The sequence below is a fragment of the Triturus cristatus genome, chromosome 10 (genome assembly GCF_964204655.1).
Source record: "Triturus cristatus chromosome 10, aTriCri1.1, whole genome shotgun sequence".
Taxonomy (NCBI): domain Eukaryota; kingdom Metazoa; phylum Chordata; class Amphibia; order Caudata; family Salamandridae; genus Triturus; species Triturus cristatus.
In genome coordinates this window covers 808,834,078-808,851,747 of record NC_140593.1, presented here as the reverse complement: position 1 = coordinate 808,851,747, position 17,670 = coordinate 808,834,078, and the positions used below count along the sequence as shown (strand labels likewise).

Sequence of the window (17,670 nt, the reverse complement as noted above, 5' to 3'; positions counted from 1 at the left end):
AATTAACAGTAAAATTATATAGTGCACTTAAAATGAGCACGAAACCAGGTTTAAAACTAAGCAGGCCTAAAGTCTGCGATCTGCTGTCCTCGTGCAAAATGCAGCATTTTAAGATTAGGACTCTAAATTTCCTTACAATGGAAATGGAACTCAATAACTGAAGAAAGTATTCAGAAAGACAGTTCATCTGCACTCTCTGGGGAACATTAGAAATAGTGTTTCTGGTTCAAAAATGCAGCTTAATTTGGGAATTTACATAAAACCACAACTCCAAATCAGAGTTCTATTTGACTGAGGAATCTGTGAAGCTCGAGGCATTTGGCACTTTTTCCAAGAAGTATTTGACACTTAACTCTCAATTGCACAAAGCTGAACTAATGTAACAGGTCTTGCAGGTGCCGCCCCTCGATGGCCGCCAGTTATTCTGACAGCATTCCTTAACGCACCATATAAATAAACATGTCTAGAAGAGTGGGAAAGTAAGAAAATAAAGAAACAGATATGAAAACAGAAACCTCCGAAGTCTCCAAGCAGGAAGCGGATTCGAAGGCGAAAACACAGGCAGGTGACTCCGAGACATGTGACCAGGAAGCGAGCGGCAGGTCAGTTTCAATCACAAGCCGCGTTCACAGCCAGCGACTCCAGAAGGAACAGAGGGTGCTGACGGAACATCTGGGACGCAGCCACCGTACCGGCGCACACGCAGCTCAAACGTCGGCGGTGAGTAACAAAGCGGGATCCGGTGTAGAACTGGGCGATCCGGACACTTTGCCGAGTGCCTACTCGTGAGAGTGAAAAAATATTCCCTCGAAGTTTGCATCACTTTATGGTCCCACAGACTGCTGTACTTTCATCTGTAGTTAGTGTCCATATAAAGGCTTATTTCATCTTCGTTGCTCTCGTAATATACTTCTGTGCTTGCAAAATGTTCTTGATGGTTTCAAGGCACGTGTGTTACGAGCAGCAGTGTAACTTGCATGGGTAATACAGTGGCGGCTGGTGAAATAAGCGTAAGTGGTGGAGTAAACATCATTTTGACCCACAGTCAGGCACTGTGAGACAGTGAGAATGCCTATAGGGTCAACAAAGCTCTCAATCATGGCTCTTTATAAACGGTGTTTATAACAAACCACTGACTAAGAGCTTTGGGGTTGTGGCTGAAGGCAGTGAGAGCTTCCCAAAAGGGCCTGTCAGGGGGAACAACCTTTACAACGCAACTTTTACAACGCACTACCATTACAACGAAACTGCTACAACGCAGTGCATTGACAACGCAGGACATTACAACGCAAGTCTTTACATCGACTTGCACTAGATGGCGTGCTAACATTAAAAATAGTGTAGTTTACTATCCCAACACCTTCCCTACTGTTACCTGGACTGGAGTTGGAATAGTAAATTACACTTTTTTAATGTTAGCACGCCATCTAGTGCAAGTCGATGTAAAGACTTGCGTTGTAATGTCCTGCGTTGTCAATGCACTCGCGTTGTAAAACTTTCGTTGTGACAGCATGCGTTGTAACGTCATACATCCCCTGTCAGTGGGTCATACATTTAAAAATAAATGTACTTATCCACTGACTCGCGGTCCTTCTTGGTGTTCTTCAATCAGAGAGTGAGGCATTTCAGAGCCAACACCCTTAACCACTTCAGATGCTTCTCTCATGCTGAAAGCAGGATGAGAGAATCGTCACAATTGGTTGGAGCGGATTTGCTTGACTCTCCCTCAGGCACTGGGGGTTGTGCCTGCTCTCTACCCAGCTGTCTAAGACAGCTTGGATTGATGAGGGCATGTAAGGCTAGCCGTCGCAAAGCAGTCAGCCAAAGTCACATGTGGACGTTAAACTGAAGTGTGCATCACTCCTCCCCTGCAGCCAGTCAGCAGCAGTGGAGGCCCCGCCCCGTTCTGATGCTCAGCTTGGAAGCAGTAAAAAATAAAATGGTAATAAATGACTTCTATCGCGATTTTATTTTTCAACTTTGCAGTGTTTTTTTAGGAATGGGGCAACACTCCTCAGCTCTAATGGAGGAGCCACAACTGGTGACTTATTAAACATATGTGAAAAGAAAGTAGTCCATGTGCGACATACAACAGCAATTACCCGGGCATCTCAAGATGCAAAAGCGTATCTGTGTGCGATTCTAAAGTTTCAACAAAAAGGTGGTATGTGTTTGTTGACTGAAAACATACTTTCTTTGGGCTTGAAATCCAATTAAAGTCTTGTCACAGACTCCCTTGCTTTTAAAGGCATGGGCAAAGTGGGTAATTGCCCATTGCCCCCACCTTCCAAGGGGGCCCCGGTAAAGTAAATAGGATTGCTAAAAGTCTTCCAATAATAACGTTGCCCATAAAAAAACTGCTTCTTTTTCTAATATGACAGACGAGCATGCTTAACAGAACCTTTTATCTCTCTTCATAATGTCTTCCTCACCACCTTAACTCTATATACCTCGCTGTTCTTTTTCTCAGTAATCGGTGACTAAAGCTACAATTTTAAGTGCTATGTGCATATGTCTTATTTTAATATTATACAATAGTCCACTAAACATTTAGCAAGTCACCAATACCATGTTTTGCCTCCATTGGGAGTAACACGCTTGTTTGCCACTGAGGTCAGAGAAATCTAGATCCAGATTAAAAAACAAATGGCTTTATTAATGCTTGTTCAAGCTTTCTCTTGGTACTATTTGGTTGGCAGACCCCAGGCACCTTGACCGTCCTGCTGTTTTTACGTTTACCCATTTCTGAAGGTTTAACAGATTATTCAATATTGTTTGGTACCATGAGGACTTAAATGAGCCAACAGAGGGTAATACATTTAGGTGCCGATTCCGATCCGAGTCGGTAAGCACTCCGACCGAGCCAGATCCGGAGTGTTTTCCGACCGAGCCGGAGTCCTGCAGTCTGACTGAGCGAGTACGATGCGGCCGTATGCTGCCAGACTCGTTTCGGTCGGACTTCCATAGAAGTCAATGAGAGCCGGTCGTACGACGCGTACATGGGCTCCCATTGACTGAAAGGGTACGTCTCGTGCAAGGGCGCCCCCTACAGTGGGTACGCGTCGGTGCCGTACGCGTCGGTGCCATACGCACCGCACATGCCTGTTTTGGGGGGACCCTTGGGTCTCCCCATGTGTCCGAGTCGTAGGACTGCGGGTGACAGGGGGTCCGACGCGGACCCCCAGAGGCAACCAGCCAGATGTTTTGCGAGCCGGACACTCCGGCTCACACAGGCTGTCCGACGCGTGCATCGTACTGGCTCGGTCGTAAATCGCATCCATTGCACGCCACGGTTGGCTTCCGACCGAAACGTACGGAGCGGTTTGGACCTGGAAACGACTCGGTCGGTGAATTTCACGTAGCTCGCATCGTACTTGCCTGCTCGTACAGCTGTACGAGTCGGGCGGAAAACACGCGTACGGCTCGTAGTTTTTCCGGCCAGATCGCGTTCGGTGCCCTTACGAACAGGATCGGATTCGGCCCCTAAATGTTTTTCCAAACAAGTGGCCCCAAAATAAATATTGCCTGGGGACTCACAAATCCTTAAGATGTCTTTAGGCTGACTGCCTTTCATGTCGAACTGACCTTATGATCATTCTTGTGTTACACAGAGCACACTCTCATCACTCCACTTAGCAGGAGTTGCAGACTTTCTTTCTAAGCGTACACTCTTGGCTGTGTTTCTTTGTGTCCCTCCAGTGAGGGACCAGAGCAGCACACCAATATTAAACCAGAATACATGTTTCTGGGCATTTAAGACTGTGGTGTAGTAACCAAACCAAACACAGACCATGAGGTGTGCAGGTGTTCTTTTAGGGCTCACCTACAGACACTATTAGCTGCTGTTGTTGAAGGCCTATTTTCACTAATTTGTTAAGTTATATATGTGTAGTGCCATTCGGGCCTGCCCCTTGCTTTGCATTGGATTTCGTCCTCGTCACTCATTTTCCGCTTCTTATTCCATGGCTGTCATCACTTTTTTATTTGTGCCAATGCAAATGCATTTCTTCTTTATTTGTTTTAATTAGAAGACTTGTGTACTTACTCTGTTTGCATTCAGGGAACTGCTTCGTTCCGCAGTCCAAGGGACTACATGTGTGTTCTTACTCTCTACTTCATGTGCTGCTTTTCCCTCAAACATTTGCACCACTCACACTCTGTGTTGTTTCCTCCACTACCACAGGTCATCCATTGCTTTTATTGTCTTTTTTTGCTTTTCCTCCTCCCCCTCTCCATCTCAAGCTGTCCTACATCTTGTCATGTTGTTTGCCTTCTTAAGAAAACAAATAAAATACTTTTTTAAAGGGCTTAGTAGCCGTGGTTTGCTGCTGGACTGCTTCTTTTTCAAAACGCACTTTTGTGCAGATTTACATTTTTTTTATTTATTTATCATACCAAAACCAGCATTCACCTTCTTGGAGCAGTAAAATAAACAAGCATTTGCAATGCAAGATATGTTGTATTACAGAAAGTTTGAGCTATTGGCATTGAAAATAATAATGTAACGCCAATAGCTTAAACTTACAGTAAGGCGAGACCTATTGCATTGCAAATACTTTTTTTTGGGGAGATTAATATAGCGCAAACTTGACCCAAATGTATCATCGGAGCGCTTTACATGAGCACCAACTGCGTTACAAATGGACATATAATTTTTTTTGTTAGGCACGGGGAGTTTAAGTGATTGGCCCTGAATTACAGGATGGTGAGCGTCCCTGCAGAGACTTGAATCCCGTTTCCCAACTTTGAGGTTCATCGTTCTAGCCGTTAGGACACATGCAAAAGAAGGATAGTCAAAAGAATGTGAGAGTGTATGATTATTTTGATACAGTCCATTTGTCATGACTGGCTCATAGGATGTTATAGTTTACGGATTCAAGTGAAAACTAGGCCACCGTCTTTGTTGCGCACATAAAGAAGCAATGTCAAACAATGTCAAGCAATGTGAGGGGGGAAGTGCACAGAACAGAGCAGGCACCCACCAAATGCCTCTGATGAGCAGGAAAGAAAGACAGGAGGGGGGGAAGCGCATGGAACAGACTCCCTTCAAAAACCTCTGATGATGAGCAGGAAACAAATGCTGTTTGTGTTAGCTGGTAAGTAAAACATGCTCTGAGACAGGCAGCAGCACAACCCTACCTCTCTGCCTGGCTCCGCTGCTCTGCTGTGAGGCCGGCCAGGCTGGAGCCCACTGACTGATTGGAAGGGAGGGGGAGGGAGAGCAGAGAAAGTGGGATGGAGAAGCCAGAAAATACACAAGAAATAAAGGAAAACAAAGTGCATCCCTCATGAAATGAGCACAGCGCGGATAAAGTATGTTCATAAAGTATGTTTCCAATTAATAAAAAACAAGCATGAGAGAATTGCAAGGAACAACACAGATGCCATCTGAACGCCTCTGACGAGCAGGAAACAATGCCACTTGTTTGCTAGTGCATGGGCAAGGTACTTAAAGAGTTTAGACAGTGGAGGAATTTTCCCAGTTCCTTGTCATGGAATGCTAATTAGTGTAAACAGTTGGTGAGTGAGGAAATGGGGGATGCGCAGGCAAATGCTTGTGGTTTTCTGACATCTGGCATGGGCTGTGTATGGGGGCAGAGTGCCAAATCATTCAAAACTGCTGCGCCCTTACCAGAGCAAAAAAACCACAGGTGTCCGGGGGCCTGCATGCACTGCATGGTATTAGGGAGCGTGGCTCCAGGAGCTTGCAGTCTGGATGTGGTTGCAAAAGCAGAGTGGTGCTGTGTTCTTTGGAGAAGCGCACACCCCTGTTTTATTCATCTAAACACAGGGTGCACACTTTTGGAGCTGTGTTCCTTCCCACAATGCAGCGCGTGCGCCCTGCCTGGACACTTGTGTTTTCGCTGTAGCATAGCTGTGAATTGTGTTGTGCTGTGGCTCATTGCAGCGTACAGCCACAAGCGTTTAGTTAGGCAAGCCGCGCGCAACAAAACAGATGCACGGCCACCATTTTTAAAGCTCAAGCGCGGCAGGCAGCAGTGCAAATAAAGGCATCAGCGTTGAGTTAGGTGAGCCGCGCTCAACAAAAGAAAATAAACCCAGCCGTTATCGATAAAGATTTAGTGCAAATAAAAAAAAAACGGCGAGCACAGAACAAACAAAAAGATGCATGGCCGCCATTATTAAAGAACAAGCATGGCAAGCTGCTACTTTATAATTAGAAAATTGGTGTTTACGTAGAGCACTGCAATAGGGTCCGGTCCGGTTCGCGCTACAACTGCAAAACAAGCAGTTTCAGGAGAGTGTCCTGTCTGCAACAGCAGGTATGCGTGGCCACCATTATTAAAGAACAAGCATGGCAAGCTGACACTTTATAACTAGAAAATTGGTGTTTACATAGAGCGCTGCAATAGGGTGCGGTCCGCGCTACAACTGCAAAACAAGCAGTTGCAAGACAGAGTGTCCTGCCTGCAACAGCAGGTAAGAGAAAGTCTTTTAAGAAAATAGTGCCCACAGACTGTAAATAAAACATACTGTGTAACAACACATGTAACGGGGGAAGTACTCATGGGAGGTTACAACAAAAGAGAAGGTGTTATTAAGGAGGGACTACTAAGCCTATTGACCTAGGAAAAGTCACCATTTACAAAGGACAGTAACAGGAGCCAATTAAAAAGATGGTCAGAAAGTGGGCGGAGCTTAATGCCTATATCCTGAATACAGCATGTCTCAAAGAGACAGTGAAAGCGCTGCCTAGGCAAGACCTAACAATTGCAATGGCTTCATGCCATATACGCACACGTGCGATGATACACGCACACATATAAATCATCATGCTGGGCCTCTCTATTATCATGATACATAAGGGCGCATGCATGATGATGCATGTTTGAGGTATGTGAGAGAAAAGCTGGCAGTGGAGGCAAGAGCAAGAAAATGTGTGCACTCCCATGGTGTGTTAAAAAGAAATGAAAAAATAGTTTCCTGGGGTGTGGAAAGGTGCAAGTCATAAAAAGATGGTAAAGAAGCTGTGCTCCAGACGAGGGACAAATACAAGAAGGGAAGGAACTTCATAAAACAAGATGGAAGCAGTTTAGATTGACAAGAACTCCACTCAATGGAAAGAATGGTAAGCAATGGGCTGACTCACAGCTCAATGTAATCACTGGTAGTACTCACAAGGACTTATTTGACAACAGAGAGCATGAACTTGTCACTCTATGGGAACAGTCCAGCCCAAACATCCAGGCCAGGTCCTCTGTGGACTGGAAACAAGCATCCTGGGACAGGTTTCGGGGTTTCACCTCTCATCAGCCATGCTAGCTTGAATCCAGTTGCACAACGAGCAAGGGATCCATGTCTGGGCATACCCTTGGCTGCTCAGGGCAAACATAGCAAGCACAACAAGATGATGGACGGAGTGCTGAAGTTTGTCAAACACTATCCCCCAGTCAAGATCTGGGTTAAATCCATCATTGTTTTGTTCACCATGCAACCCCAGTTTGGACCCAGCCATATGAAAATCAGTCTTACCCCTGATCCCCATGGGAACAGTCCATCCGGAACTGCCAGGCCAGGCCCTCCCTGGACCAGAAACAAGCCTCCTGGGACCGGTTTCGGGTTTCACCCCCCCCCCCATCAGCCTGGCAAGCTTAAATCCAGTGGCACAGCGAGCAAGGGAATGCACCATTTGTAGAGAATGATTGGAAATGTGAATCATCTCACCTGGAGAAGGCATTTTGCAATTATGGTATCCATTTTGAAGAGTAGAATAACTTAGTTGAATTTCTCACACCCGCGACTGCCCATTAAAACACATTGCATTAGTTTAGCGTGCAGACCAAATCATGAAGACATCTTTTTGGAATGAATCAGTCATCTCAACTTGCAGAAATGTGGATGCCAAGCATGCTATATGCAAACCCATTTGGAGTAGTTCAGTATATAGGAGCACTCTCTCATACTTGTGTGAAAGTTTAAGTACAGTCATGAATCAGTGCAGGATAAAAGGTGACCTGGTGCATGGTGCCTTTTTGATGCCACATGCACCGGGGGTACTCATACTTTCTTGCAAAATCATTTTTGGGACAATCCAGACCCACTCCTAAGGCAGGGCAACCAAGGATAACATTCTTTGTTAATTTCTGCTTGAGCAGTGCATATTCCATATCCTCAAGTCAGCCAGCATAAACAGCCTCTACTCTTTTTCCCCTTCTTTTTTTCCTCTCATGTTCGTAGTGTTTGTTATTATGTACAGACAATTGTGTGCACTATTTAAACAAGCTTCAATCAAGCCAGTAGGTCTGGCCTCGGAATATTGCAATATTTTATTTTATTTTATTTTACTTTTTATTTTACTTGCAAACCTATGCAAAAGGCTTTAGGGGTTAAAACATTTGAAGAAGTAAACAAGCCAGTCTCATTGATTGCAAGTGTTTGTAAACAAAAAGGGAAAAAAACGAAGTCCAATCGCAAAAATTAAATGGGGGAAAATTGTAATGAAAGGAGAGATTGTCCTCCAGCTTTGGCACTGAAGCAGCTACGTTTTAGATGGATGTGCTCAAGTGAAATACTGTCACTAGGTAAAGAGAGACAATTGTTGACAGGGGCTGACTCACAGACCCATGTTGTGAGCTTTAGTGGCAGAATATAAATTGTGAGTGACACTTGAACACACAGATGGTCGAAGAATGTGACAAAGCCCATGCGTGTAGGCATTTGTAGCTAGTGGATTTCATGCCACCCACACCACACTAAACTCAGCATCATCAACAGCCCAGCACTCACAAGAAGATGCATCTGCAGTAATGAAGAATCTTGGAAAGAACATTTATAGGTGCTTGCTAGATTAATCGTATTAAATGGCTATCCCCTGCCTATCATACAACTAAAAATTAACATATCTTTAGCAGTTACCCAGGGTAGCACATATTTAGAATGCCTACAGAAGAAACAATATTAACAAATTCAATTTGTAGTTGATTATCAACCATCAGCTCCTAAGTCCGAAAACATCATGCAAAAAAACACTTCCCTTTTTATTAAATATTCCCTTGGAAAAACTACCAGTAATTGGTTATTGTTTAGCTCTCAATTACAAGCTCTTATTGTGAGAGCTGATCTCAAACAAGCTGTTACAAATGCAGGGGTTCACTGTTTTGATTCTCAAAGGTGCATCTGATGTGAATATCTTTTACAAACATCATAAGTAATAAGTTGTGATTAAAGGAGAATTTATAGCATAGGACAGCATCTTACATGCTGATCAGCCCACATTATTGACGTGATTCAATGCTAAAGCCATAAAACAACCGTTTGTTGGCCAAATGGTGAATGACCTCTGTACACGATTCAGAAATAACAAATCAGCAATAATGACTAAGAAACTAGACCAACTGTAGCCAACTATTTTACCTTTGTGAATCGCTTGCAGTCCGATTTCTTTTTTTTCCTGTGGGACATGTAATGAAGGAAGAATAACTGGTCTTCAGAAAAAACTTCTCGGTGTACCATTGAAAATTATAGCATCCAGATGAACTAAACATCACTGACAATACCACCCAATTACTGCATAGCGGAAGAGATCTTAGGACTGAATTGATTCAACATTCCAAATAGAATGTGCACCAACCATGCTTTTGGAAATTTCATCCGTTTCAGCTGTGCACTCACTAAGAAAACAAAGGCCAGATATACAAAGCATTTGATCCATCGCAAATGGCACATTGGGCTGTTGTGACTAGTAAAATGCTTTTTGGGATGTACCAACCCTATTTTGCGAGTCAATAATCTACTGCCGACTCGCAAAATAGGGTTTGCAAGTGGCTATTAGGAAACGGCATGTTAAGGGCGTCCATTCCTAATAGTGAGTTGCACTGGTATGTAGAAATGTTTCACCACCAGGAATGCATCCACAAAACATTTGCAGTTACCACAAACTTCAAGTTGGTGGTAAGCCATTTGCAAACGGGAAGGGTTCCCAAGAGACTCCATCCTCTTTGTGAATGGGTGCAGCAACATTTTTTCGGACCATTGCCCATTCTAAAAAAAATGAAAATAAAACTTTTCATATAAATACGTTTTTTAGTTCTTTCATTTTCATTTAAGCAAAACAGGTTGTATAAAAAAAATATGCTTTATTTAAAAGGCAGTCACAATATGGTGGTCTGCTGACCCCAGCAGGCCACTACACTTGTGAGTGCCAGCCATTCCTAATGGGTCACAAATTGCGACCTGCCTCATGAATATTAAAGAGGCAGGTCCCTTGGAACCCATTTGGGATTCACAAACAGTGTCTCAGACAATGTTGTGCATTAGAGATTGTGACCCGCAATTTGTGAATCGCTAAAATTCACAAATTGCAAGTTGCAATGTCTAATGGCCAAACATCTGGCCCCAAATGGGTACTACCTGAGGAAGGTTGAAGCCGAAACACTGTAGTGAAAATATATTTTTGCTCTTTGCGGAGTCCACTTTCTTTCTTGGAAATCCTTCCTTCCTTCCTTTAGTATTATTATTATTATTATTATTATTATTATTTAGAAATTTATAGATCACGCAGCTACCGCCCACGGAGGTGTCCCAGCGCTAAGGCAGTCGAATCACACAGAGGCACTCAGAGGGATTAGGAACGGTTTATGAGCCAGGTTTTTAGAGCTCGCCTGAAGGCTGATTCTGGTTCCGTCAATCGTAGAGGGAGAGGCATGGCATTCCAGAGTTTCGCGGTCCTAACTGCGAATGCTCTGTCACCTACCCTAGCCTTACGGAAGCGGGGAATAGGGAGAAACTTCAAGTGGTTAAATCTCAGGGCCCGGTCGTGTTGGTATTGTTGAAGTCTGACTCTCAGGTATGCTGGGCCTCGACACCTAGTGGCTCTGTAAGCCAGAGTGAGCGCCTTAAATTCAATTCTCCTACTGACGGGGAGCCAGTGAAGGCTTTTCGGGTGGGAAGCAATGGAGTGACGGAAGGGCACCTTACAGATCAGTCTGGCCGCAGTGTTCTGAATCATTTGCAGTCTGCGTACCAGATATGCTGGAAGTCCCAAATAGAGACCGTTTGCGTAGTCCAGCCGAGCTGTGACCAAGGCATGGACTACCGTCCTCCAACAGTCCAGCGGGAGGAAGTGGAGGAACTTCCTCAAAGCTCGCAGTTTCAAAAAGCAAGAGGAGGAGACTTGCAGAATCTGGGACTTAGAAGACAGATCATTATTAAATCTAAACCCCAGGGTTCTCACCAAGTCCACTGGCTCAGGTGGGGGATTAAGTTCCTGTGGCCACCAGAGTTTAGAGGGTGGTGGGGCTCATTGATTGAAGAAGAGCACCTCGTTTTTCTCCGAGTTCCACTTTAGGCTATTTTGGGTCATCCAAGCCGACATGTTACACAGACACCGTCTAAAGTTGACAAAGGCAGCCTCCAATTGTTCTTTGCAAGAGAACAGAAGCTGGGTGTCATTAGCGTAGATCAGCTTCACCCTGAGGGACTCGACCAAGGCTGCAAGAGGGGAAAGGTATACATTGAAGAGGAGAGGACTCAAAGCTGATCCCTGGGGGACCCCACATACAAGGGACCTCTGGGAGGAGACAAATGAGGACAAAAAAACTTGTTGTGAACAGTTCTCTAGGAAGGACTGAATCCAGGACAGGGCCGTGCCCTGAATTCCCAGGTGACTAAGTCTCTCCAGAAGAATTGGATGGGCCACAGTGTCGAAAGCCGCAGACAGGTCCAACAGCACTAGCATTGCTGTGTTGCCCTGGTCAATGGTCTCATGAATACTCTCCGCCACTTCTAGGAGTGCAGTTTGTGTGCTTTATCCTGCTCTGAAGCTGGATTGGGAATCATGGAATCGATTGTTAGATTCCCGGAATTCCGAGAGTTGACTCTGAACTATCTGTTCAAGAATTTTCGCTGGAGCCAGCAGAAGAGAGATGGGTCTAAAGTTTTTATGTTCTGCGTGGTCAGCGCCTGATTTCTTGAGGATAGGCAGTAGGAATGCCTGTTTTCAAGCTGCTGGATAAATGCCTTAACTCAGAGAAGAGCAAAAACAACAGTTGATGGACAGAATGCAGAACAATGTCATACATTCACCACAGTACAGAGATCTGGGCCTAAATCCATAATTGTTTTGCTCACCATGCCATTCCAGTTTGAACCCAACCATATGCAAATCAGTCTTGACCCTGTGCCTCATGGGAACAGTCCAGCCCGAACTGCCAAGCCAGGTCCTCCCTGGACTGGAAACAAGCATCCTAGGACCGGTTTCGGGGTTTCACCCCTCTTCAGCCAGGATAGCTTGATTCTAGTGGCATGGAGACCCTGTGCCTCATGGGAACAGTCCAGCCCGAACTGTCAAGCCAGGTCCTCCCTGGACTGGAAACAAGCATCCTAGGACCGGTTTCGGGGTTTCACCCCTCTTCAGCCAAGATAGCTTGATTCCGGTGGCATGGAGAGCACGGGACTCACGTCTGAGCATACCCGTCCCACTCGGGGTGACAAATGCAAAAACAACAGTTGATGGACAGAATGCAGAACAATGTCATACATTCACCCCAGTACAGAGATCTGGGCCTAAATCCATAATTGTTTTGCTCACCATGCCATTCCAGTTTGAACCCAGCCATATGCAAATCAGTCTTGACCCTGTGCCTCATGGGAACAGTCCAGCCCGAACTGCCAAGCTAGGTCCTCCCTGGACTGGAAACCAGCATCCTAGGACCGGTTTCGGGGTTTCACCCCTCTTCAGCCAGGATAGCTTGATTCCAGTGGCATGGAAGTTTCAGATCTGGTTCAGGGGGGCATTGAGACGAGCCTGATTTACATTCCAACAGTTTTTTTAGGGAAACTTCAAGTGGAAGTGGACGGATATCGGACCATGCCTCAAGACCATCCGGGATAGCGTTTTGCTCAAGCAGAGGCATTTTGGAAGGGAAAGTTGAGTAGATAGATTGAATCTAGTCTTGAAAATAGTTTGACAATCCAGCACAGAGGGAGGGGGAGGGAATCGCGGCACTATCAAGAGCTGCCTGTTTAGTGAAACATTGAACAATTTTGAATAATGCTTTTGCTGAATTATCAGCTAATTTGATCCTGTGAGTGAAATAGTCTCACATAGTATTACGCTTGAGTTTATGGAAGTTTTTTAGGGCCTTTCTGTAGGACAGCTTGGCTGCGGGGTCGTATGAGTGTTTCTCCTTCCTTCCTTCCTTCCTTCCTTCCTTCCTTCCTTTCTTCCTTCCTTCCTTCCTTCCTTCCATACCTATCACCAAAACATGAGATAGCCATATAGGGTCATATTACACATTGCCTGTGATGCATTTTTTATATTACATTTTTATTTCGGGATAGATGTCCTAAAAACACAATTCCCTCCAAATTCAAAATTCAAAAATAGCTTTATTCTCTTCAAAGTACAGCTAACAAAGGGCACATATAAGAATTAGTTTAGGTTTTCTTTACATTTCCTAAATAAATTGTTGCTAACAGTGAAAAATGGAGAGGGCAAGAGGACCTATGTGGCTCTGGTATTTCCAGCATAATTATGGGTTTGCCATATAATTCAAAGATTTGTACAAAAAATGTTGTTTCTAGGGCAAATGGATCAAATAATACTGTCAGAGAATGTGCTGTATGATTTTCCTTTTCATGCTGCATAATTTAGATTACCTTTAGGTAGCCTTTTTACATAATCCTAGTAGCTCCAGCAAAGCTGATAATATGCAAGTGATTTGTGATTGTGTTAGTGTGATTATAAAAAACATATTACACTAGTCCCTGTAAAATATGGGTATTTCTATGACATCACTTTGTACAATAAAGATACTAAATCATATATCTATGTATACAGTTATTATTCTTTTTTGGAAAACAGTACTGGTGAGACAGCTAAAGCAGTCTATAGGCTAAATAAAAAAAATCCTCCAGCATCTTTCTCACACACACATACACCCTGAAAACACAACACTAATGGCCCGATTTTGATCTCGCTTGGAAGCGCTCCTGACGGCATCCATCAGTAGCGAGTCTGAGTCGTACATGTGATTTCCGCGTGACTCGTACAGCTGTACGAGCGAGCAAGTGCGATGCGATAATTGCCTCGCGCTCCGTGAGACTCGTACACGTCAGCGATTCCCTCCGGACAACTCCGCCATGGCCGACACGCACAGCGCAACGGGAGGGATTACCGGACGACCAAGTACGATGCGTGCACCGAGCAGCTGGCTCGAGTCGGCGCCTCCGACTTGAAAAAGCTCCGGGAAGCGGACTTCGTGGGTCGGTAGCGGGCCCTCCTTCACCCGGGGCCCTATGACTCTATCTCTGGGGGGGACCCAAGGGCCTCCCAAGGGTCCCCCTACACGTGCATGCACGGTGCGGGTGGGACCAAGGCGTCCCCGCGACAGAGGGTGCCCATGTCCGAGATGTGCGTTTATTGTCTTTGGAAGCCTATGTACGCAACGTACACCAGGCTCCCATAGACTTCAATGGGGCTCCGAGCGATCCGTGTCCGTCAGCGCATCGTACTCTGTCGCTCGGAGCCCAGGAGCCCGAGTCGCTCGGAAAGCTCTACGGATGCGAGTCGGCCGTAGGGCTTTCCGAGCGAGATTGGAATCGGGCCCTAAATGTCAAGCCTGTTAAGTTCTTCCAGACGGTTGCTGCAAAATTGAGTTCCACTTTTAACAACATTCTGATTCCAGAGCCTCATCTTAAAAATTGTTCACCTCTTTGCATAGCTGTTACTCACCATCTGAAGTAACCCTGGGACAATCCATTGATTTTTGCACTTTCCAATTGCTCTGTACATCAAATGAATGCCATGTGGAATACTTAAGCCAACTATAACAACCATGGCACAGCCTTATGCTGCTTTGCACTGTGCTTTTTCTCCTATACTCTTCTCCTATCCTGCTGCCTTCAGATACTCGATCTAAGAATAACCTTCTGCACCAATGTGTAGGTAGCTAGGTACAGGTAGCTACCTTGTAGCTTTGAGAATCCTACGCACAGACCCATCTTCGTTGTATTTATGCACTGTTGCAAAATTCTTGGGTCTGATGTGAGCGAAAAGGAGAGCAAACACTGCTGCCAAGTAATCCTAAGGGTTCAAAATTGTTTTAACTGATTGTCCATATCTTTTATAGCAATTAAAAATTATATTTTATAGTGAATGCTGCTTGTAATGTCTTACTCTAATCGAATATTAATTGTTGCTTGACATGGACACAAATAAGTGTTTATATGATCAGCTGTTATCATCACGGTACTGTATATATGCAATATATATATTTATTGTCTACTTTTATGGCTAATTCTGAAATAAAGTTATTTATGTGATGAGAAAATACCTTCTGTATAAATGCCCAAGTTAACGAAAACAACTATGGCACAGCGGCATGATACCTTTGCACTTACACAAGTCCTGCTGCTGTTATGCATTTGACTAATAATGTTTGCTTGCTTTGCACTTTTGCCTTTTTAAGGTTTTAACTAATTCTGGACCTTAGAAAGAATGCCACGCAGAATGCTTAAGCCAATTATAACAATCATGGCACAGCCTATGCTGTTTCTGCACTCTGTACTTTTTCCTGCACTCTTCTCCTATTCTGCTGTCTTCAGATACTCAATCTAAGAATAACTTCCTGTAAAAATGCTTAAGTCATTGCTAACAGGTACGGCATAGTGTCACAATACTTTGCACTTGGCACTTTCTATGGCTCTGTAACACTAAGGGTCTGATTACGAGTTTGGCGGTTCTAGAACAGATGGTGCAACAAACCTGTGATGCGACCGCCGACCAGATCAGGGGTTTATTCCTGGTCTGGCCGGCCGGCCGGTCTGACAGCGGTGGTCTGGTAGGCTCATAGAAGAGCCTACGATGCAGACAGCTGCTCTCAGAGCGCCTCTTGCACCTTCCTGCATGGTGTGACATACATGCCCCCCTGGTCCTGAGGCGGCAGGGGTCCTTAGTTGCCTCACTGACACCCTTTTCATGGCGGGCTCACCGCCATGAAAAGGGAGGTGGTGAGGCAACTCGAAATATGCTCAGTGGTGCTGCTGTGGCACTGCAAGCATATTTCTGCCTCAGACTGCTGCACAAACACTGCGGGATCCTGGATCCCAGGCAGCCGCAGTGGTCTGTGGTGGACTGACCACCGTAGTCGTAATACTGCAGGCGGTCCCTCAGTGCGGCGGTGGTCAGACCTCCACTACGGATTCGGCAGTCATTTTAATGCATTTACAATGGATGGTCATGCCCTGTTTTAAATTTGTTTGAACTTTTATCAATGACCGGCACTTTTTATTAGGGTTTTTAATTAGCTGTACAAGAAAATGGAACTACACTCTTGCTGGTTCATTCCCCTACAGCTGCATGTCCTTTCCTCCTACTCTCACAAGTGTACTCACTCTCACTCTCACACACATTCATGGCTCCTTTACAACTCTTTTATAGACACATTCAGACGTGCACCCTTTCATTCTTATTAGGTCATTCATTGATTTTCCTATTCAGTCACACACTCATTTACTCTCGCTCTTGTGCACACCCTTTCAAAAAGTGTGTGATATAATGTTGCATACCTAAATTCCATCTACAAATTCAAACTTTCACTCGTTAATCCATGTTCATTTGCCCTCGCACTCCATATGCTTGTTGACATAGTTACAGACCCATCCATTCCTTGTCATTCTTGTACTCTCATGCTCTCAGCTATCCACAAACATGTTCATTTACCCTCTCTATCACTTACCTGTACTCACATTCACACCTTCTCAATTATTGACATATTCACACGCTCAGCAAGGCACACCTACTCAACTGGTACATCAATACAAATGTATGCACTCATTTACCCACACTTTAACATACTCGGGCTCATTCACACGCTCATTCGTTCCCACTCTTTGACACACATTCACAATCACTCGCATTTATAGACACTCATATTAACACATATACAGATTCACCTGTCCTCACACTATTTCAGTCCCACTAGGTTGTGATTCACCGGAATGTCCTATAATTTTGGCAACGTGGGAAGGAATTAAATGTGGAAAGTTTCTCTTTTATCTTGTCTGGAGAGTGGAAGTGGGCTCTTCTCTGAAGTCAGCACAGAGATGAAGGGTGTGCGGGTCCAGTAAACCAGACACCTTTTCTCCCTTTTATGTCACCCACATAGTGATGTTACACAGGTGTTTTCAGCAGTGAATGCACGAAATAATGTCAACAACGTTTCACAGTGCAAATCAACAGCGAAAATCTCTTTGTGTTCCCTTTTTGCATCACATATGCCCAGGAAAACAGCTACATCTTTCGCTAGCAAGACCTAAAAAGTAGATAATTAGAATAAAAATCTTTTTTACTGTTTCTATAGTCCTGAAAGTCATTTTGCGTACCAGATATTGAACCAAGTTCTTGTGCTATTGAGATGGTTCTGCACCAGTGATTCTTGCCCTTTCTGACCGCTCTTGTGCCAATAATTGTTCAGTTATGCTGCCAACAAATATGTGCTCACCAGAGACTCATTGTGTGGGTGATCAGGTGACCATTACTCATTCTGGCAGTCTGAAAACACGGGTGACCACAAACTTCAGTTTATCACCAATAGTTCTGCTAAATGTGCAGTTTATTTTTTCGATTTAATGCAGAACTGAAAATAAGGAGTTTACGGTCTTTACTTGTTTTCATCCAGATAATGAAAACCTAGTGGTGTTTCGTTA

At 44.5% G+C, this 17,670-nt stretch overlaps 1 protein-coding gene across 1 annotated transcript in view; it reads left to right on the top strand.

Annotated features, from left to right (window-relative positions):
- Positions 1-567: 567 nt before the first annotated feature.
- LOC146790040 (alpha-N-acetylgalactosaminidase-like) overlaps positions 568-17,670 on the top strand; it is a 148,629-nt gene continuing 131,526 nt past the window's right edge. Inside the window, exon 1 of the mRNA XM_085628372.1 lies at positions 568-720. The gene's annotated coding sequence lies outside the window, so the exon portion shown is untranslated. The remainder of the gene's footprint in view (positions 721-17,670) is intronic.